Source organism: Callorhinus ursinus, unplaced genomic scaffold (genome assembly GCF_003265705.2).
Source record: "Callorhinus ursinus isolate GAN/ISIS: 27379988/994484 unplaced genomic scaffold, GSC_fseal_2.0 scaffold10, whole genome shotgun sequence".
NCBI classification, from domain to species: Eukaryota; Metazoa; Chordata; class Mammalia; order Carnivora; family Otariidae; genus Callorhinus; species Callorhinus ursinus.
The window spans coordinates 34,739,808-34,759,833 of record NW_027397072.1 but is presented as its reverse complement, the minus strand read 5'-3'; the positions used below and the strand labels follow the sequence as shown (position 1 = coordinate 34,759,833).

The 20,026-nt window shown below is 47.0% G+C and overlaps 1 long non-coding RNA gene across 1 annotated transcript in view; it reads right to left on the bottom strand.

Moving 5' to 3' along the window:
- The window catches only part of LOC141373576 (uncharacterized), a 21,833-nt gene extending 2,842 nt beyond the window's left edge, over nucleotides 1-18,991 (bottom strand). The window contains exons 1-2 of the long non-coding RNA XR_012379709.1: nucleotides 18,753-18,991; nucleotides 990-1,209 (exon numbers count right to left, since the gene is read on the bottom strand). This is a non-coding gene — a long non-coding RNA (uncharacterized lncRNA). The remainder of the gene's footprint in view (nucleotides 1-989; nucleotides 1,210-18,752) is intronic.
- Between the last annotated feature and the right edge of the window lie 1,035 nt (nucleotides 18,992-20,026).

Here is a 20,026-nt window from a genome sequence, read left to right as displayed (position 1 = left end):
GTGTGTGTGTGTGTGTGTGTGTGTGTGTGTGTGTGTGTGTGTGTGTGGAACAGACCGTCCTACTACCAGTGTGTGGTGTGGCTGTGGTGACAGGGGAAAGGGAAGGGAGATGGTGTGCAGTCTGGGCCCTGGGGGTGGCCTGGAGCTGACTGAGCAAGAGAACGGGTGAGGTGACTGTGGGCTTGGTCTGCCTCCCTTGAGGCGCCTTTGCTTTCTGTTCTGCCAAATGCTGGAGCGAGTGCTCCGGGGCCCGCCTTGTCTCATCTCATCCGGTCCTGTCCAGGATCTCTTCTCGTCTGAGTTTATCAGCCGCTCAGGTTGATCCAATGTCCTGCGTGAAACTGGTGAGTACATCTCAGTCTTCTGGCACCGGTCAACTTTCAGAGGGCTGAGGAACCCAGTTTCTGGCTCCTTGAAGCTGGGGGTCAGACCTGTGGAGATGGCACCTGTGGGCAACAACGCATGAACTGACAATGTCCCCCACGTGGGACGAGCAGGGAAGGCTCTCAGGGTGCTGTCTGTGTCTACGCCAGGAGTGGCCGAGGCTAGGTTGTGCTGGGAGAACCTTGCCGTAGAAACTGGCATTTTTCCGAGGAGTTCCCTTAGATTTTTAGTCATGGCATTCCAAGGTCCTGCAGGGACTGAACCCTGTCAAGCACCTACCATGTGCCAGGCACTGTGCAGGAAGATGGGCTTACAGGAGTGAGCTTCAGAAGTTTCCAGGCTGAGGCAGAGGTGGGGGGTGGGGAGACATTATATAATTAATTACATTCTATGTAGTAAATGCCACCTGCTGAGTTTTCTCTGGGGGACAAGGGAGTATGAAAGAAGGAGCAAGTAACTGCCGTGTGTGTGTGTGTTCGTGTAGTCTTTGAGTGCGTAAGTGTATGTCGGTGACGTGAGGTCGTGTGTGAGTATGTGAGTGTATGCACATGAGTGCGTGTCAGTGATAAACTGAGGAAGCCAGACTGGGGGGGGGCATTGGCCACCTTTGCAAAGGTGAAAGCATCCAGACAAAGGGGCCAGCACAGCGCCGACACACAGGAGACGCCAACAGCCTCGAGTGGCCGGCTGCCTCCCCTCCAAGTGGGAAACAGAATCTGCTCTGTTAGCCTGAGCCAGGCCTTGCTTCCTTGTCAGGAGGTTTTGTCCTCTTTGGACAAAGACAGGGAGCAGGACTTGTTTTCTTCTAGATGTTAGTCGATGAACCTAGAGGGTGAGAGGATAAATTCTTGAAATAATGAAGCAACCAGTAACATCCTGCCCCTTTAAATGACAGTAACTCAACTCGAGGGGTTGTGGTTCATTTTAATTTGCTTCTAGAAACGTTTCATACTTGTTAAATATTCTCCAATTTTTTTTTTGAATCAAAAGAAGCGTTATTAAAAGAGGAATCTGGCTTTTCTGTGCACACTTGTGCTGTTAGGGTGCCCCAGCTGCTTGGGGTCCTGGCATGGGGATCCTGGAATTTCTTCAGACTGCCCCCCCGCCCCCACCCCGGATCGGCCTGCCCCAACATGCAGCTTCTCGTTCTGGCCTTCGCTACTCCAGCCATCCCGCCCTTGGGCTTTGTGTCCCAGCTCCGGTTGTTTGTCTGGTTTCCCTGATTGACAGCCCACTTTGGAGTCACATTTCCAGACTGACCTCTGCCTTCTCCAACAGAGCACAGCTTTGGGACTTACCTCGGGCCTTATGCTCTGAAACCCCCCTTTGCCGGCCTCACATTCAGCCCCGGAGCCTCTGGGCCCGAGGCTGGGCACCCCTAACCAGCCTTCCAGGACGGGGAGGAGGCTAGACATTAAGTCAGAATGAAACATGTTAGTTTTTCTTTAAAAATCTAGCTTCTCCTTCAGACTCTTCTATTTATCTTCTCTCTCCTTAGAAGCTGGCAATTATTCAACATTTATAAATTGAAGATAATCCCATTTCCTGATGACTCCTGGCAGCCCAGCCTTTGGGGTAGAAGAACTTTCATCCCAGTCTGCTTGCTTGCAGAGGAAAGGACTAAAATGCCTCTATTTCTCAGCTATGGACTTCCAAGGTCTGATTCTTTCCAAATAGATTTCTGCGTATTAAATCCTTTAATAATGGCAATAGTCTCCTATAGATTTTAAACCCAAAGGACAATTGTTCAAGGCACATTTCAAGTTACAAATTGGAGACAGCTGTCGGTCAAGGCCACTGGAGTGTGGGGCAGTGGTGATTTTCTCCCCTGAGACCATTCCTTTCCGTCTTTCCTTTGACCTGGGATGAGGTTGGAATTGGAGTAGAAGTTAGGGCTGAGGGCAGTCCAGGATTGATTGGAGATAGAGTTAATGTTTGAGTTATTTTATTTTATTTAGTGTCAGCATGGGGTTAGATGAGTATTGGGCTGGAATTCAGTTGTGGTGTTAGCAAAGAAGGTAAGCATTGGGTAGGGTTTGGGTTAGTATGTGGTTTGCTGTTGGTATCAGGATTAGCGGTGGGTCAGCCGTTTGGCTGAGCTCTGTCTGAGGGTCGTGCCACACCTGAATCTGTATGCTTGTTGGGACCAAACCCTTGGTCCTGTTATGAAATTTTGGGCTGAATAGATACGGCTTCCCGCCCCCCGCCCCCAGGAGTGTTTGGTGTTGAGATGTCACATATGAGCTCCATGGGAAACCGGGTAAGACCCAACGTTGGGTTTCTCTCTTCTGGCTCCCGTGGAGCCCTGATGTTTGTCTGTCCTCTTGCTGCCAGGCATTTGGGACAGGACTTGGAACTCAGGCTCAGGACCTGAGGCACAGTCAGTCGCTGGGTTCTGTGGCCACCTGTGTCCAGAAACATATCCTACCTGCTCTTTACCTGGTGTTCAGCTGATCAGTTTTCTCCCATTTGAATCACTTTGAAGAAATACCTGGGAATGGCTATAAATTGATTCCATTCCTAGACTGTTGCAGGCAGCATTCCAGTACCTTTCTGGGCTATTTCTGTGAACGGGTACCAGCCAAACACAGGTAAAAAACCCATATGCCCCCACGCACACTGCCTAACCATTGGCAGATATCATCATGGGTCTGAAAGTTGTCCCTTTTGTTTTTGTTTTTGCTAAGGCCACCATATCCCATTTTGCAGTCGTGCTGACTCGACCCTAAACACTCACCCCAGCATGGCTCTCTAGCTTTGCTCATGCTGCTAATCTGCCTGGAATGCCTTTTTCTCTGCCCTTCCCTCCATGTACCTGAAGAGTCCCCTCATCTTCCAAGGTGCAACGCTTGTGACATTACATTGCACTTACTTATGGATTTATGGATTAAGTACAGGAACGGTGTCTTATTCATACCATCTCCCCAGAACCTTGCACAGGGACTGGAAGAGAATGGATGCAAAACCAATATTTGTTGAAAGAGAAGGAAAGTCTAGGCCATCAGGCTGATGAGTTATACTGATTTTATTAAGACTTAGGCCATTTTAGAGAGCACCCTCAACTCCTCTCTAGCTGGATTCCATCCATCTTCATCCTTCCCAGACACTACAACTTCATCTTTGTGAAAATATAAGCATCGCTTCCCTGACCCTCTCCCCATTGTGGTGGCTTAGAGATGCCGCAAATTTTTGACATTCTTCCCATTGAGAAATGGGGTCTAATTCCCTTCCCTTGAATCTGGGCTGGCTCTAGTGACTTGTTTGGCCAACAGCATGCATTGGGAATCGATGTCTGGAATTTTCAAAGTAGGTCATAAATTACCTTAAGCTCCCATTTTGGTCTCTTGGAACATTCCCTCTGAGCCACCATGTAGAAAATCCAGTCACTCTTAGAACGACATGCTAGCGAAACTACTAGATCAATAGTCCCAGCTGAGTCCAGCCTCCCCAGGCATCAAGGCATTAGAAATGTGGGCAAAGCCATTTTTGACCCTCCAAACCAGATCATCTGCTGGCTGATGCCTTTGAATGACCTCCACGAATACCATGCAGGAGAGATGCATCACCTAGCTGATCCTTTCCCAAATTACCAACCCACAAAATTGGGGGATAAAATAAAATGGTTGCTGTTTTAATCTACTAAATATTGGGATGGTTTGTTATACAGTGGTAGATAATCAGAACACCTTTTCTTTTCTTTTCCTTTCTTTCTTTTTAACAAGTATGATACAAGTTTTTTTTTTTATATATATATAGTCACAAGGAATACAATCATGAGCAGAACATATTCAGTCCTGCCTGCAGGGGCTCACAGTCTGTTGGAAGAGGTGGCATTATATAATAGTACAAATAAATATATACTTTAAAAGATTATGAATTGTCATCAGTGCTATCAAAGTAAAGTGCTATGAGAAACAATGTGGACTCAAGACAGGTTTCTCTAAGGAAGTAATATTTGGGCTGAGACTTAAAGGATTTAGTTGGGCTATAGGGATATGGGAGGGGATAGGAGAGCATTCTGGCTGGGGCAGGAGCTAGTTGAAAGTCCTAAAGGCCAGAGATTGCTCAGGGCCTTGGGGCTCATATGGCTGCAAGGATGAGCCTGGACCCTATGGGCCCATGTGGCTGATCCTAGAAACCACTCATCATCCTGCACCGAAAGAACTCCTTGTCTGTGTTCCCTGCTACATGGGAGTTCCTTGAGGCCCTGTTTCACAGTTTTAAACGATTCCTCAGTCTACAGAGAAATCCACATTTTTAAGTAACATTAACCATTTCCTTCAGGATCCATCCCCTAACTCTGAGGCCTTGTTGCCAGATGTTTCCCTTCATTCTTGGTGGTCCCGCTATCCAGAACCCCATGCAGCTTCCTGAACAGACCAGTGCTCACCTGTACTTGGGCCTCTCTATGTGTCTTCCTTCCAGTGGGTCATCCCCCTCCCAGGTTTGCTTAGCTAACTGCTACCTTGTTCTCAAGACTCCTTAGCCATCACCTCCCTGTGGCAATCCCAATCTGGCTTGGGGCCCATTCTCTGGGCTCCTATAACTGCACTACCCATCCCCTGTCCCCCACCAAGCCTCTCTCTCTATGGTGGCAAAGCCACAGTGCATTGTAACTGTATACTTGTCTACTTTGATTCTGGCCCCTGAGCTTTTGCAAGAAAAAATGTCTTTCATCCCCTTGGTTTCTTCATTCAGAAGCTTTTGATAAAAGTTTGTGGATTGAAAAGCCAATGATTCCAGCTTGATATTGCTTGTAAATTTTGTAAGCATGCCAGCAATATTCTCATGCACATCACTAATAAAATGTTTGAACAGGGCACCTGGCTGACTCAGTCAGTGGAGCATGTGACTTTTTTTTTGAAAAGACATTTATTTGTTTGAGAGAGAGAGCGTGCCAGAGAGTGCATGAACGGGGAGGGAGAGGGGCAGAGGGAGAAGAAAAGACTCTCAAGCAGACTCCCCAGTGATCATGGAGCCTGACATAGGGCTGGATCTCATGGCCCCTAGACCATGACCTGAACCGACTCAGCCACCCAGGTGTCCTTGTGGAGCATGTGACTCTTGATCTCAGGGTTGTGAGTTTGACCCCCACTTTGGGAGTAGAGATTACTTAAATAAATAAATAAATCTTTAAAAATTAAAAAAAATAATAAAACGTTGGAACAGAAGGAGACGAGTGAACCCTGAAATATTGTTTGTATCTTCGAACAATCCGTATCATTTCTTCTTGCCTACAATAAGAAATTTCACCAAGAGCTTGAAGAAATAGAGATAAACCATCTCCACTTCCTTCTCCTAATCTAGCCGGGGTGGAGGGTCTAATGAAAAAGAGTGAAATCAACTTGGCAGGACAGTGCACCCCCTCACAGAGATCCTGGCCTTCCTTTCCAAGAACCCCAAATACTCTTTAAAAGACATCCCAACTCCAGTCTGTCTCCCATGATTTTCCCATTGCACGAGTGCCGGGAATTTCCAAATCTAAAGGGATTCCTTTCGGTTTGAGTGTTATGCTCAGAAACCGTTAGTCCCTTCTCAGGAAGGGACGAATTGTTCATAAATCACACCCTGCAACTGTAGCCAGGCTCTGGGCATCTCTTCTGATGGAGACAGAAGCATTTTGGAAAAAGTGACGTAAAGAGTGGGGGTGAGGTGGTGAGAACTTGAGGAACGAACAAACCTCAAGCAAGTCCCTTCCCTGTGTCCTCAGTTTCACCACCTGTGGAAGAAGGGAACTGGAAGAGTCCAAGAGCTAAGCAACTTTTTTTTCCCAAAGAAAATCTTTTGTCAGTAGTTTTTAACCATTTTAAGGGTCACAAACTTCTCTGGGAACTTGATGATGTTGTGGAAACTTGTCTTAGAAATTTACACACACACACACACACACACACGAGTGTGCCCCAAATCCATGCCAGAATCTTGCCTAAGGTGGATAGTCTACAGTTACCAGTATTGACCTCCTCTGTTCTAAAAAGTTCTATTATGGGGACGCCTGGGTGGCTCAGTCGGTTCAGCGTCTGCCTTCGGCTTAGGTCATGATCCCAGGGTCCTGGGATCAAGTCCCACATCAGGCTCCTTGCTCAGCAGGGAGCCTGCATCTCCTTCTGCCTCCCTCTCTCTCTCTCTCTGACAAATAAATAAATAAAATCTTAAAAAAAAAAAAGTCCTATTATGTCTCCTCAGCTACAGAAATCCAGCATCTTTCCCAACCTTCGTGCTGCATGGAAGTTAACGGGACGATTTCATCCACAGGTTCTTGTGAGTCTCTGGATGTTACAGGTGAGCTGACAGACATGTTTAGAGAAGACTCAGACTTTCAGAACCTCTTCACATAACTTCAGCTTCTAAACCAAGTTACAAATATTTCTTCTTATTTGAAAATCTTGCCTAGAATATAAAGTAAATTTGGATTTGCCATACTCATGTTTCTTCCATGGCCATCGGCCATCGACATCACTCCTCTGCCCTAAGTGTATCCTCAAGAGTGGGTCCACACCTTCCTTCATGTTCTTGGTGTAATTAAAGGGGCCCTTTGTGCTCTCCTAGGGATTGTTTTTCTTCCTTGTCTCAACACTTTTTGTGCTCGTGCCTTCCTAGAACTCTCCAATTATGTCAGAATTGCTTTCCTTCTAGAAACTGAGTCCACTGCAAAGCACTCTGGTTGGCTCTGTATTTTTAGATCCCAGGGAAAGAGGCGATTACCAGGAAGCTCAGATGCTTGAGCTCAGAGCTTCCTACTGTACAACTCCTTCCAAGGACCTAGGGGTGGGAACCCTACTCGTGCCTCCACGGGGTTACATGTTTTTGTAAAGTGACAAGCGTCAAGTATTTTAACCATGAATGCTAAGATGTCTTTCTGCCTCCTTCTACTCTGATTTCCTTGCCTTCACATTTCTGCTTGTGTTGAGTGGCCTTGGAGAGGGTTTATTGAGACCCAGCTAAGGGGAAGCTGAGTTCAGGATATGTTTAGTCTGGGTTTAGTGAGATGTATTTATGAGGCTTCCAGTCACTCATGTGTAGTTAAAGAATCACCAGCCATCTGCAGCAGGGAGGGCTTCCCGGGGCTTCTCTGCAGTTCACTGCGCTAACTTACTGGCACCTTGAGGTGCATGGCTGGAGACTGCAAACGTGTCTTATGGCAACCCCACAAGAAATTTTTGTGTTGTAGAGGAGAAACAACGTTTCCAATATATGGAACCTGTATTAGTTTTCTAGGGCTGCTGTAACAAATGACCACAAGCTGGATGGTTTAAAACAAAAGAAATGTGTTCTCTCACAGCTCTGGGGGCCAGATGTCTAGCACTCTCTCCAAAGCCTCTAGGGAAGAATTCTTCTTTGCCTTCTTTGTCTCTTTCAGCTCCTGGTGTTCCCTGGCATGTGGCTGCATCACTCTCTTCTCTGCCTCTGACTTCACATGGCCTGCCCCTCAGTGTCCATCCATGTCTTCTCTTCTGTTGCTTATAAGGACAGTTAACTTTGGATTTAGGGTGCACCAAGATAATCCAGGATGATCTCAAGATCTTAAATCTAATCACACTTGCAAAGATCTTTTCTTCAAATAAGGTCAAAATCACAGGTTCAGGGGGTTAGCACGTGGATGTATCTTTTGGGGTGCTACCAGGCAACTTGCTACAGAACGATAAGCTAGGCTAGGAAGTTTTTTTTTTTTTCATTCATCAGAAAGGTAAAGCTGGGAGAATTTGGTTCTCATCATCAATGCCAAGTCACAGTGAAAATTCTCTCCTGCCAGGATTATGCTCAATTGTAATTGTACCATACATTTTTCTTTTTTTTAAATGAGAAATATGATTTAATCAGAATTCCTGAGTTTAGAGAGCACACATTTGCAGCAAGGCTACAAATAGCCAGAATGATTGTCTGTAAAGTCATATATTTGTGATTCTTATCACTGAATCATATAAACAATATTTAAATTTCTTGTTTAATACTGACATTGGTCCATTAATACCACACTCATGATAAACCTCTACAGTAAGGAAACCAACAAACTGGCTCATTAATATTATCAATTCAAAGGACATTTAAGATGAGTCACTCTACAAGAAAACTTGACATGCCCTGAAATAGCTCATATATGGAAGGATCTTGATAGTGGTTTTCCCAAATATGACAACAATCCTAAAAATTTATATGACATTACCAATACCAAGTTGTGAAGCTGAAACATTTTTCTTAAACCATCAATAATAAAAAACAAATTTTGATTAGCCATGCTGGAGGAACGACTGAATTGAACTACCACAAAATCTTTGATATAAGAGGAATCAAAAAAGTACACAAAAAAGAAATACTCTTTTCCTAAAAGTGTTGTAGGGATGTATCAAGCAGTTAATTAATAAATGTATGTTATTTTTCTGGGTTTTGTGACTGTGGTATTTATCAGCATAAACATTTTTTTAAAATTTTCTCGTGAGCGACTTTCTTATTCTAACACTTATGTAAACATACATTTTTTGTGTCTAATGTTGTATTCGTGAATTTGCCTTCTTTTTCTTCAAGAGTCCCTGCTTCTCAAGTTAACCAATCTTAGGCCTGTGTCATGACACCTGGCTCACCTCTGGCTTCAAGCCCTTCACTTTGAGTGTCTTACTTCATCCTCCAGCCTTTGTCTTTTTTGTATTCCCCATCTTTGCCTTCTCCCCTGGCCCATAGACACGTTCAGGTTGCTCGCAACCAAGGATGTTTCTGTCTGCACTTCTGTCTCTTTCCTCTTGCTGCCAAGGAGCTAGTTGTTGCCCCTGCTCTCGCGTCTCCATGCTACTGCCACCATTCTTATAAAAAACAGCTCCCTTTCTTTCCATTTTCCACCCTTGCCTCTACACTCTGCTCCCTTCTTCTTTTTTTCTTTTTCTTTTTAAAGTAAGCTCTATATCCACTGTGGGGCTTGAACTCATGACTCTGAGATCAAGATCCACACAATCTACCGACTGAGCCAGCCAGGCACCCCAGCTTCCTTCTTCTTGACTTTGCCCTGGTGCCATTCTACCTGTTTCTTCTCTCATTCACAGAACACTGGCTTTAAGAGAAATTTCAGATTCTAAGTCCAATGTTTCCTATACTAGGCTGATCATCAGAAATACCTGGTAGCTTTAAAAAACACTTATTTTAAAAAAATTATGTTTGGGTATATCATATAAACAGTAAAGGGTACAAAGCTTAAGTGTACAGCTGGGTCAGTTTTCATGCCCTTGTAACTACCATCCATATCAAAATATGGAGCATCTTGAATATTCAGAACACTCCCTCATGCCTGCTCCAAGTCAGTATCAACCTCCACAAAGGTAATTGCTATTTTGATTTATCTCATAATAAATGAATTTTGCCTGTTCTTAAAATATACATAAATAAAAAATATATATAGTATTTTTGGGGTCTGTCTCCTTTATTTCAACATTTTGTCCATGAGATTCATGCATTCTGTTGTATGTATCTGTAGTTTATTCTTTTTAATTGTGATATAGTATTCCATGGCATAAATCTAGCACCATGTATTTATCCATGCTACTATTGATGGACATGTGGATTGTTTCCAGTGTTTGACTATTACAGATAAAACTGCTATGAACATTCATATGCATTTCTTTGGTGGACATATGTTGTATTATTCAGAGTTCCCTGGAGAAACAGAACCAGTAGTGTATGTGTTTGTGTGTGTGTGTGTGTGTGTGTGTGTGTGTGTGTAAAGAAGGAGAAATTTATTATAAGGAAATGTCTCACATGATTATAGTTGACAAGTCCCAGGATCTGTGTTTTGCAAGCTGGAGACCCAGGCGAAGTGAACCAATGGTGAGTTCAGAGTCCAAAGGCCTGAACACCAGGAGAGCTGGTGGTGTAAGTTCTAGTCTGAATGCCCACAGGCTCAAGACCCAGAAAGAACTGATGTTTCAGTTTGAGTCCAGAGGCCCAGAAGAACCAATGCCCCAGTTCAAGGCAGTCAGGCAGGAAGAGTTCCCTCTTACTCAGCCTTTTTATTCTTTTCAGGTGTTTGATTGACTGGATGAGACTCACCCACATTAAGGAGGGCAATCTGCTTTACTCAGCCTATTGATTCAAAAGTTAATCTTATCCAGAAACACCCTCACAGTCACACCCAGGAAAATACTTGACCAAACGTCTGGGCACCCCATGGTCTGATCAAGCTGACACCTAAACTTAGCCACCACATGCACCCTCAGTTCTGCAGGGTATGCATTTTGGGGGGTATACATACTCACAGGGTCAGAATATGTTTAGCTTTAGGAGATATTGTCAGTTTTCCGGTGTGATCGTACCGATTTACACTCCCACTAGCCAACTGCTAGAGCTGTACTTATTCTACATTTCTACAGCACTCACTTGGTATGGTCAGTCTTTTTCATTTCAGCTTTCGTGGCAGGTGCGCTGTGGTCTCGGTGAGTTGCTGGAGCCAGCCTGTGTCCATCTCTCCCTAATTATGCAATCAGCTGTGTCATCTGGGCAGCTTACAATCTGCCCTGGTGGGAATATTTACACCAAAGAAATGCTTTCATCCCTAGAAAGTTGGTTGGTAAATATTTACCAGTGTACTACCAGTGATGGCATCTCATTGTGGTTTTAATTTACCTTTCCCTGATGAGTTATGAATAAATATCTTTTCATGTGTCTCTTGGTCATTCATTTATCTTCATTTGTGAAGTGTCTATGTCTTTTACCACCTAAAAAAAATTAGGCTGTTGATTTCTAATTTTTCTTGTTGATTTGTGGGGCTTCTTTATATGTTCTGGTCTGCATTCTTTGTAGAATACGTATATTGCAAATATCTTTCTCCCAGTCTGTTGCTCAACCATTTCATTCTCTTTTAATGAAGGGACATTTAAAGTAAATGTATCAGTCTTCTCTTTCATGGATAGTGTTTTTTTCATGTTCTCTTTAAGAAATCATCATTTATCCCAATCACTTTAAAAAAATACAGTTTTGGGGTTCACTGAATCAGATTGTTGAGCGTGGGATACAGGGATGTGTATATTTTAAATCTCCTTTAAGTGCAGATGGCTTTTAAACACATTAAAAGTTTGTCAACCTTATTTGTATTGAGTGAAATGCAAGTTATAACCACGATGAAATGTTATTTCTCCCATCTATCACACTAATGTAAATCCAAAAGTTGTATAACATACTGTGTTGACTTAAGATGTGAGGCACTCTCATACCTTGTCAGTGTCTGTGTAAATAACTACAGCTTTTATAAAGAGCAATTTAGCAATATCTGTTGAAATAAAAGAATATGCATGCCCTTTGATCTGCCTGGCAGTTCTGCCTCTAGGAATATACCCTACTCATACTCAGAAATGTGCACGAAGAGATATGTTACATGGATATTTGCTGCAGTGTTATTTGTAATGGGAAAAGATGGGAAATTACCTAAATATCCATTGAGAGCCATGCAATGGAATACTAACAACTCAGCAAAAAGGAGATAGTTCTATATGTACAAATGTGGAGTGACTTATAAGTTATATGGTTAAATGTGAAAGAGACGTTGTAGAGTACTGTGTTTAATTTCTGACCAAATGTGTGAAAATGGATAGTTTATAAGCATATGTATATATGTGTGTGTGTGTGTGTGTGTGTGTGCCTGTGTGTGTCTATACCTACATGTGCTAGTGTATTCAAATATATTTATTGAAGGAAACAAGAAATTCAGCTACAAAAATAAAATTAAAACTCCCCTCCAAACATCAGAGAAAATATGCAGGGGCACCTGGGTGGCTCAGTCCTTAAGCATCTGCCTTCAGCTCAGGTCATGATCCCAGAGTCCTGGGATCGAGCCCCGCATCGGGCTCCCTGTTCTGAGGGAAGCCTTCTCCCTCTCCCACTCCCCCTGCTTGTGTTCCCTCTCTTGCTGTGTCTCTCTCTGTCAAATAAATAAATAAAATCTTAAAAAAAAAAAAGCATCTGCCTTCAGCTCAGGTCATGATCCCAGGGTCCTGGGATCGAGCCCCGAGTCAGGCTCCCTGCTCAGCGGGGAGCCTGCCTCTCCCTCTCCCTCTGCCGGTCCCCCTACTTGTGCTCTCTGGCTCACTCTATCTCTCTGTCATATAAATAAATAAAATCTTTAAAAAATATATTCAGCCACAATGGCAGCCACTGGGGGTATTGAATCCAATATATATCTTTTCTGTGCTATTAGCCTTTCTATACCATGGGCATGTATTACTTTTCTTTGTTTAGAGCTCCCCAGGTGATTTGGATGGTCACCATGTCTCTCCGTCCTGAGAGTCAGTCATGGCCTCCCTTTCCCCCTTTCCCACCCAGCTTGGCCTCTGGCTCACAGAACCAGTTTGTCCTGCACAAGTTCTGCCTTCTGCCCAGGACCCTACAGCAAGCCACGAGCCAGACACCCCCTTTGAGGGTCTGGGTAGGAGGGAGAAGCAGCCCCACGTGCTGGCCACCAGTCCCTCTCGCTCTCCCGGAGGGTGATCTATGGCTTGTCAGAGGTGTGGGTTCTTGCCACTTGCTGAATAGAAAGCTTCTTTGTTCTTGGGAGTGAAAATAACCCTAAGATAAATGTTGGGGCTGGAAGAGCCCAGGGAATGTTGGGCTCCAGTTGCCCCGAGGCTCCTCCCGGGCAGGTCTGAGGTTAGGGGAGATATTCCTGAGGGAATATCATGGCCAGAGTCCTCTGGGGACCATGCATGAGCAGTGAACCCTGAAAGGTGGCAATGAGTTCTTCTCAACTTCAACCCAGTTAGTTCCTGATACCTGCCTGAAAACTACTTTCATGTGGGTAACCTTCTATCAACCCATGGAAACTTCTTATCCCTTGTCACTTGCTGGTTATGACATGACCAACCTCCCCACAACTCCTTTATTTCTCCTCACCCAAAGGCTGCGCCTGTGCCCGGTACAAAAGCTCCCTTTTATCTTCATAGACCCGTTTGTGTTCCCATCCCCCTCCTTTTGATTTGCCCCTTGGCAGAACTGGGTGCTCTCTGGAGCCTGCATTTCATTTCTCTGGCTGTTTTCAAGAAGAGGAGGGACCCAGCTCTGCACCTGGCCATTACAAACCCCATAAAGTTCAAGGTATGACCCTTCCATGGACCATAACCTCTTCCCATCCCTAATCTGGCCTAGGCAGGACTGAGTTGGAGGATGCTGGAGCTGCCAGGAGAGGAGAAAGGGAAGGGGAAGTTTGTTTTGGGCTGCTAGTAGTCTCAAAATAAAACCACAAGACAAGGTTGGAGGCTGTTTATTTTTCAGTCTCATTCCTAAGGTTCTAGAGAAAGTATTTTTAACCCAGGAACTTTGAGAGGTGGCCTAAGATCGTCCAAGAGTCCCAGAGGAACAGAAGCCCATGAGGGACAAGGGTGTGAATGGCATCAGAATCCTCCAGGGAAGTCAAGGGCTGTGGTCCCCCTATCCAACCCCAGTGCTGGCTCAGAAAAGTGGAATTCGGGGGCCTCAGAAGGTGGAGCCACTGAAAGGACTTTAGAGAACAGCCTACAGCCTTGTTCCTCCCTTTGGCTGAGCATGGTTTGTCTGGCTGAGACCTGAGGGGAAGGAGCAGGAGGGTCCCCGAGGAGCTAGAGGAGGAAATGCAGGAGGCCAACAGGACATCAGCCTGACTCTATTTTCTGGGTGAAAAAATAGAGGCACAGTGAAGCCCAGGATGATGTTGCCATGTCATGTCTCCATGACAGCGATGAAGCAGCCCCTCTCCTGGTTCCTGTGCTTCTGTTTGTTCTCTCTGGCCCCTTGCTGGGGTCTGATGGAGTGCGGGGTTTGAGGAACAGGATTTGGAACCATCTGGACCTCAAGCACACTGCACAAGATGACAAGAGGCTCTCCCCCCATAGTGGGGCTGGCACCTCAGCTCTAGCTCCCAGTGTCCTGCAAAGCCTCCTCGACCAGGGACTCCTAAAGGCAGAAAGTGCCTATTCGAACCTCTGAATCTCTGTCTGCCCCCTCCCCCTTCCCCCACCCCGCCCAACACTTTATCAGCTTTGCCTCTCTTTGGCTCTACTTGTCTGAGTGAGACGAGGTTTAGGATGAATCATGGTTTTGGGTTTTTTTTCTCTGGAAAAGAATGGAAGAGAAAAAGGGCTAAGGATGAGAGTGCCCACGTATCGAATCCTATAGGTCAGGCCCTGGGGTAGGAACCCATGCCATCCGATTTAAGGCTCCCAACGGCTCTTTGGAGTAGATACTATTGCTCCCCTTTCATCGAGGCTTCTAAGGTTGAGTGACTTGCCCACGGTTGCACAGCGTGTAGCGGTGGATGAGGCTAGCTGTGTCTGGCTGTGGATGGAGGATGCACCGCCATCACAGACGATGCTGCCCCAGTGTGTGCTAGATGCTTCCTGGCTCAGTGCATGAAGGCCGAAGGCTGGGACTCAATGTGAGCTTCAGGCCTGCAGTCACCTCTGGGAAGGGGGGCAGGGGAGCACACAGTTCTGGGGATGGAGCCTTAACAAGTCCATCAAAGCACTCCCAGAGGCATCAGCCAAATTCCTCAGACATGTTGAGGGGTGGACTGCCCCAACCCTGACCTCTGCAGGCTCCTCCCACCTGCTGTGGACCCAGGCAGGGATTTCTCAGGGCTGCTGCTGATTCATGATGTCCCCAGCCCTGGGCTGGGCAAAGAGCTGGCTTTATGCTCAGTTGTTTAATAATCTGTGAAGAAATCAATGTATTCCCACCTCTTCCCCTGGATTCAACCAGCATGGGTTATAATCACATCTGTGTTATTTGCCCATGCAGGGCAGAGGCGTGGAGGTAGGCTGGGAGCTTCAAGTTAAACTTTTCTAGACTAATAAACTGTTTCTCCCATTACAACTTGACTGCCCTTGCCTTTCCTGGCCAACACCCCCACCCCAGGATGCCCTCACCCCCGGCTTTCCTCTCTCTTTCACTGAGGCTGACATCACACTCACATTCTCCAAAAATTCCCCCAATTACCCACAGTCTTCTTAGTTCCTGCTGTCATCACACATCCCAGACTGCGCCCTGTCATTCCTCCTACTGTCACCCCTGAGCATCAGGACTCCCCAGCTCTGTCCCTAGCTGGCCTGGGTCCCCCCATTCAGTGTGGGCTGGCAGTGCAGCAGCAGGGTGGGGTCTAACCCACTGAGATTTTCCCCTCACCAGGTCCTGTGGGATAAACGGACTACAGGAAGAAGCTGTTCTGTTGTGTGTGTCTGTCTGTGTCTATGTGTTGTGTGTGTGTCTGTGTGTTGTGTGTGTGTCTGTATGTGTCTGTGTGTTGTGTGTGTCTGTGTGTTGGGTGGGTGTGTGTCTGTGTGGTGTGTGTGTGTCTGTGTGTGTTGGGTGTGTGTTGTGTGTGTGTGTGTGTGTGTGTGTGTGTGTGTGTGTGTGTGTGAGGGGGCAGGCTGACGTTGAAAGGCCTTGTTATGTGGGAATGGGCTGGGCCTTTCTGAAGCCCCACCAGATGGGGTTGGAAGGCACATGGTTCAGTGGACAAAGCCCCAGGTTTGGAGTCAGAGGCCTAGGTTCAAGTTCTGATTCTGCTGCTTAAGGGTTCTGTGCTCTTACACAGGCCACATGGCCTTCTCACCTCAGTATTCTTCTCTGTAAACTGGTGCTCTGTGTATTTTCCAAAAAAGGCCATGGTAGTATTTCCAGTACCACATGCTCTTCCAAAACCTGACCACTTTCCATTAAGAGGCAGAGTCTCTGTCCTTTCCTCTGGAACCTAGGCAGGTCTCTGTGAATGGGATGTGTCCGAAATGACACTGTGTGATTTCCTGGGCTAGGTCACAAAAGGCGCGTGGCTTCCACTGCCTGGCGCACGTGCTCTCTCTCTGTGTCTCTGTGTGTCTCTGTCTCTCTCATGCTGGAACTCGGCCACCATGCTGTGAGGAAGCTCAGGCCACATGGAAGGGGCACGCACGTGTCATTCTGGCGAGTGTCCCAGCTAAGGTCTCCACTGACAGCCAGCATCAAAGGCCAGACTCACGGAGCCCTGCCCATCTTGCAAATTTGTGAACAAAAGTCATGTTATCGTTTGAAATCACTCACTCAGTTTTGGGGTGGTTTGTTATGCAGCGCTAGATGTCTGCGTATAGGATCATAATAGTAATGTTTGGCTTACAACCGTTGTGAGGGTTAGGCCAAGAGATGCAGTTGGCAGTGCCTCATGGAGCCCTATATAAATACAGCACATTGTTCGACTCACCGCTGTGCAAGCGCTTCCGGGTGTGGACGAGACGTCCGTGTGTGTGTGTGTGTGTGTGTGTGTGTGTGTGTGTGTGTGTGTTTGTAAGGCGGCAAGAGCTGGGCTAGAGGTCTCCACGTATCCCTTCCTATAATCCTGAAAACCTCCTCCCCTCTCCGATCTAGCTCAGGCAGCACTGCACTGATTGTTGAAAGGATTAAATTAGGTCGGCACTATTATTTTCACCAATTTGCAAATGGGCAAACAGAGACACAGCTAGTTCAAGTTCAGGAGGAACTGGAATTGGAATCTGGGTCTCGTTTACTGCCAAGCTGTTACTTCTCTTTCCCTAGGAGCTAGAGCTGGGCAGTCCCCTAAAGAAAATGGGGACACCAGGACATCTTAGCAGATCCTGACCTGGGAAAATCCTTCTGCTGGCTTTACCTAATTTTTAGAAATTAAAAAAAAAATTATTTTTAAGTAATCTCTGCACCCAACATGGGGCTTGGACTCACCACTCCAGGATCAAGAGTGACGTACTCTACCGACTGATCCAGCCAGGTGCCCCACTGCTGGCTTGATTTAATTTTATTTGCATTTCAACAAGCATGGATTGAGCACCTATAATCGGACAGTGTGTTAGGTAGGACCTGGATGCATAAGACACGGTTCCCCTTATTGAGGAGCTTGTAGTCTCTGGGGGGAAACAGATACTTCCTAGTTATGTCACCTTGGGCAGGCAACTGACCATCTCCAAGCCTCAGTTATGCCATCTGTGAAATGGGGATAATCAGAGAACCCATCTCATAGGGTTATTGTGCAAATTATACGGTATATAACTCTACTTAAAGCATCATGCGTGTAGAAAGTGCTCGACAAATGTGAATTTTTATTAGTATAGAAAGAAAAGTTTACAATATGATGAGATATATGCCAAAATACAGGGGGACATAAAGACTTACGGGAGGAGAGAGGAGTACGGAATTAGTTCATCCTGGGGTGGGGGTGGAGGCTGGTAGTGGAGAGGATGTGACTTTTGGTCTGGGACGTCAAAGGCAAGTAAGAGTAGCAGATGGGCTATGGAAGGATAGTATTTAGTGTGTCAGGGAAACAGAGCAGCCCCAGGTGGCTGGAGCACAGGGTCCCACGGTTGAAGGAGTGAAGGCAGGCTGGGAAGGGGCTCCGTGTATCCGATTGTAGGGTAGTGTCTGCCAAGCAGGCCCACAGACCCAGGCAAGAGTCTCCCCACCCAGCTTGGGGATGAGGCTTTAATATGTAAATGCCCAGGAGGAGGACCCCAGGCTCCAAGGTGCAGAAGCTTGGTATGAGTGTTGTAGTGTTGAAGGAGAAAAAGTTGAGGGAACCCCCGAAAGCCCCGGGTACCTAACCCTGACAGAGAGGGCTCAGAAGAGGAGGCTGGTGTTTCAAAGAGATACTCTACCCCTCTCAAAAAATCTGCTCTGGGTGGGTCCCACTGAATCTCCGCTAAGCCAGATCAATAGAATCTGCTCTTGCTAACAAACCACCAAGCCCTCTTGCCCAGACATGTCCCAGAAAAGTCATCACGGATCAATGAACGGCTGCTTGGGGGGAAATTTGCCCCAGGTGGCCAAAGGCCTGCGGGTCAACAAAGGCCTCTTTAGCTGGTGCATCTGGCCCCAGGGAGAAGCCTCCATGGGAGCCTTGGGCAGGCTCTGGGCTCTGTATGCAGAGAACAGCTGCTTTGGTTTAAATATTAATAATGCAAAATGAAATGTGTGGGGTGCCCGGCGCACCAGAGCCCCGCCAGTGTGCATTGCATCTAATGTCCTCTGCATTTGGGTTTGGAAAAATGCGGTCAGTGAATTTAATATACTTTTTGGCAAAGGGAAGACGACAGTTAACTTCTCTCCGGAGCCTCACTAAAGTGGGTTTTCTCTCTGGAAAGCAGAGAAGGGAGAGTGGTTTCTCCCAGTACGCCAGCAGGCCTGCTAGCGGAATTCTGTCTGAGCCCCTCTGCTCTGCTCACCTTGACACTCGCAGGGGGGCTCTGGGGGCCGGAAAGCATCCCGCTGAGGGGAACAGAAACTCAGCCAGGCTCGGTGAAGCAGGGGGGCCTGGGTGGGGCCTAATCCCCAGCTTCTGCTGGCTAGGTCTCCTCCCTCCAGGATGTTCTCTCCCCATTTCGCGCCCCCTTCTGGAATCACCCCCCCTGATGTTCGTCAGGGGAGCTCACCATGGGAATGTCCGTGCCAGGGGCCTCTTACTGGGCCCCTGAGGTTTGTCAACCTGATCCAAGGTGTCCAAGCGCCGGAGGCTGGCCCCAAAGAGCCTCGCTTCTCTCCATTCCACTGCAGGTAGGTTTCTGACCGAGCTGTTAGGAAGAAGCTTTTCCCCCTCCACTGCCCTCCCTGCAACAGCTCTTGCCAGGGTCTCTGTGGGCCTGTTCCCCCTTCACCAACATCCCAGGCCCTGGCTTCTTGCTTGCCCAGTGCCACAGCTCTCAACTGGCTTCTTGAGAAGTTAATAAGTGCTTGGTGACATCACAGCCCCAGAGCCAGGGAGCAAAGAACGCCAGAGGCTAATGTTTCTGAGGAGAAGTCAGAGGCTCTGGGCTTTTGCCCAACAAAGGCGCCCTGTGCAAGTGTGGTCACATAACGGCCACCGCCACCACAGAGCTGGAACAAAGCTCGCCAGGCTCGCCCCAAAGTCTATCTCTGGTTTTACACAACCCAATAGTGTTCCCAGCTAGAGGCTTGAGCGTCTCATCTGGCAGGGAGAGCCGGGCAGTCCTTGCCCGTGGCCTGTTTGTGGCTGGCTCTGGGGGGCCTCCCAGGCTGAGGGGGAAACGGTCACCCCGGGGCCCCTCAGCTGGGGGCAGGGAGGAGGCTCCAGGCAGGAGCCAAGTAGCCTTGCCTGGGAGAGGGTGGGAACTGCAAGTCACCCTGGCTCTGGGGCTCCAGCTGTGCCCCAGGCTCCAGCTCCGGCCCCCACCCCCCCAAGTCCACCCTCCTTGGCCTCCGGCCCTTGGGGAAGCAGAGAGAAAGTCTCGCCTGTTCTGGATGCCGCAGGCAAGATCGGCCACAGTGATCTCCTTCATGTGTCACTGTTGGCTGTAAGCGCTGTGTTTGGTTTGGCAAAACGGCTATTTAAATAGCAGTGAAATGTGTCACTGGAAAAAAATTAGCTCATGTTTCCTTTGCCATTTCTTCATGATTTCCATTAAAAGTGTAACCACGGGTAATAAATTAACAAGATCTGTAAAAGCGACCATAGGAAACCATGGATCCAGAATTCCTATAAACTTCTAACCCATGATGCTAAAAAGCAAGGCTACTTGGGGGAAGTTATTGGATCACCCATGTACTCCAGCTTTCTTTGTGTCTGACTCTTATTCCCTGCCCCAAAATAAGAAAGGAAGCCCTCCACTTCTTACAGCAGTAGTTGTCAGGGCTGAGAGTCTTTGCCTGGAAAACCCGGAGCCTTGGGGCATTGCTTGGCTCTTCCTGT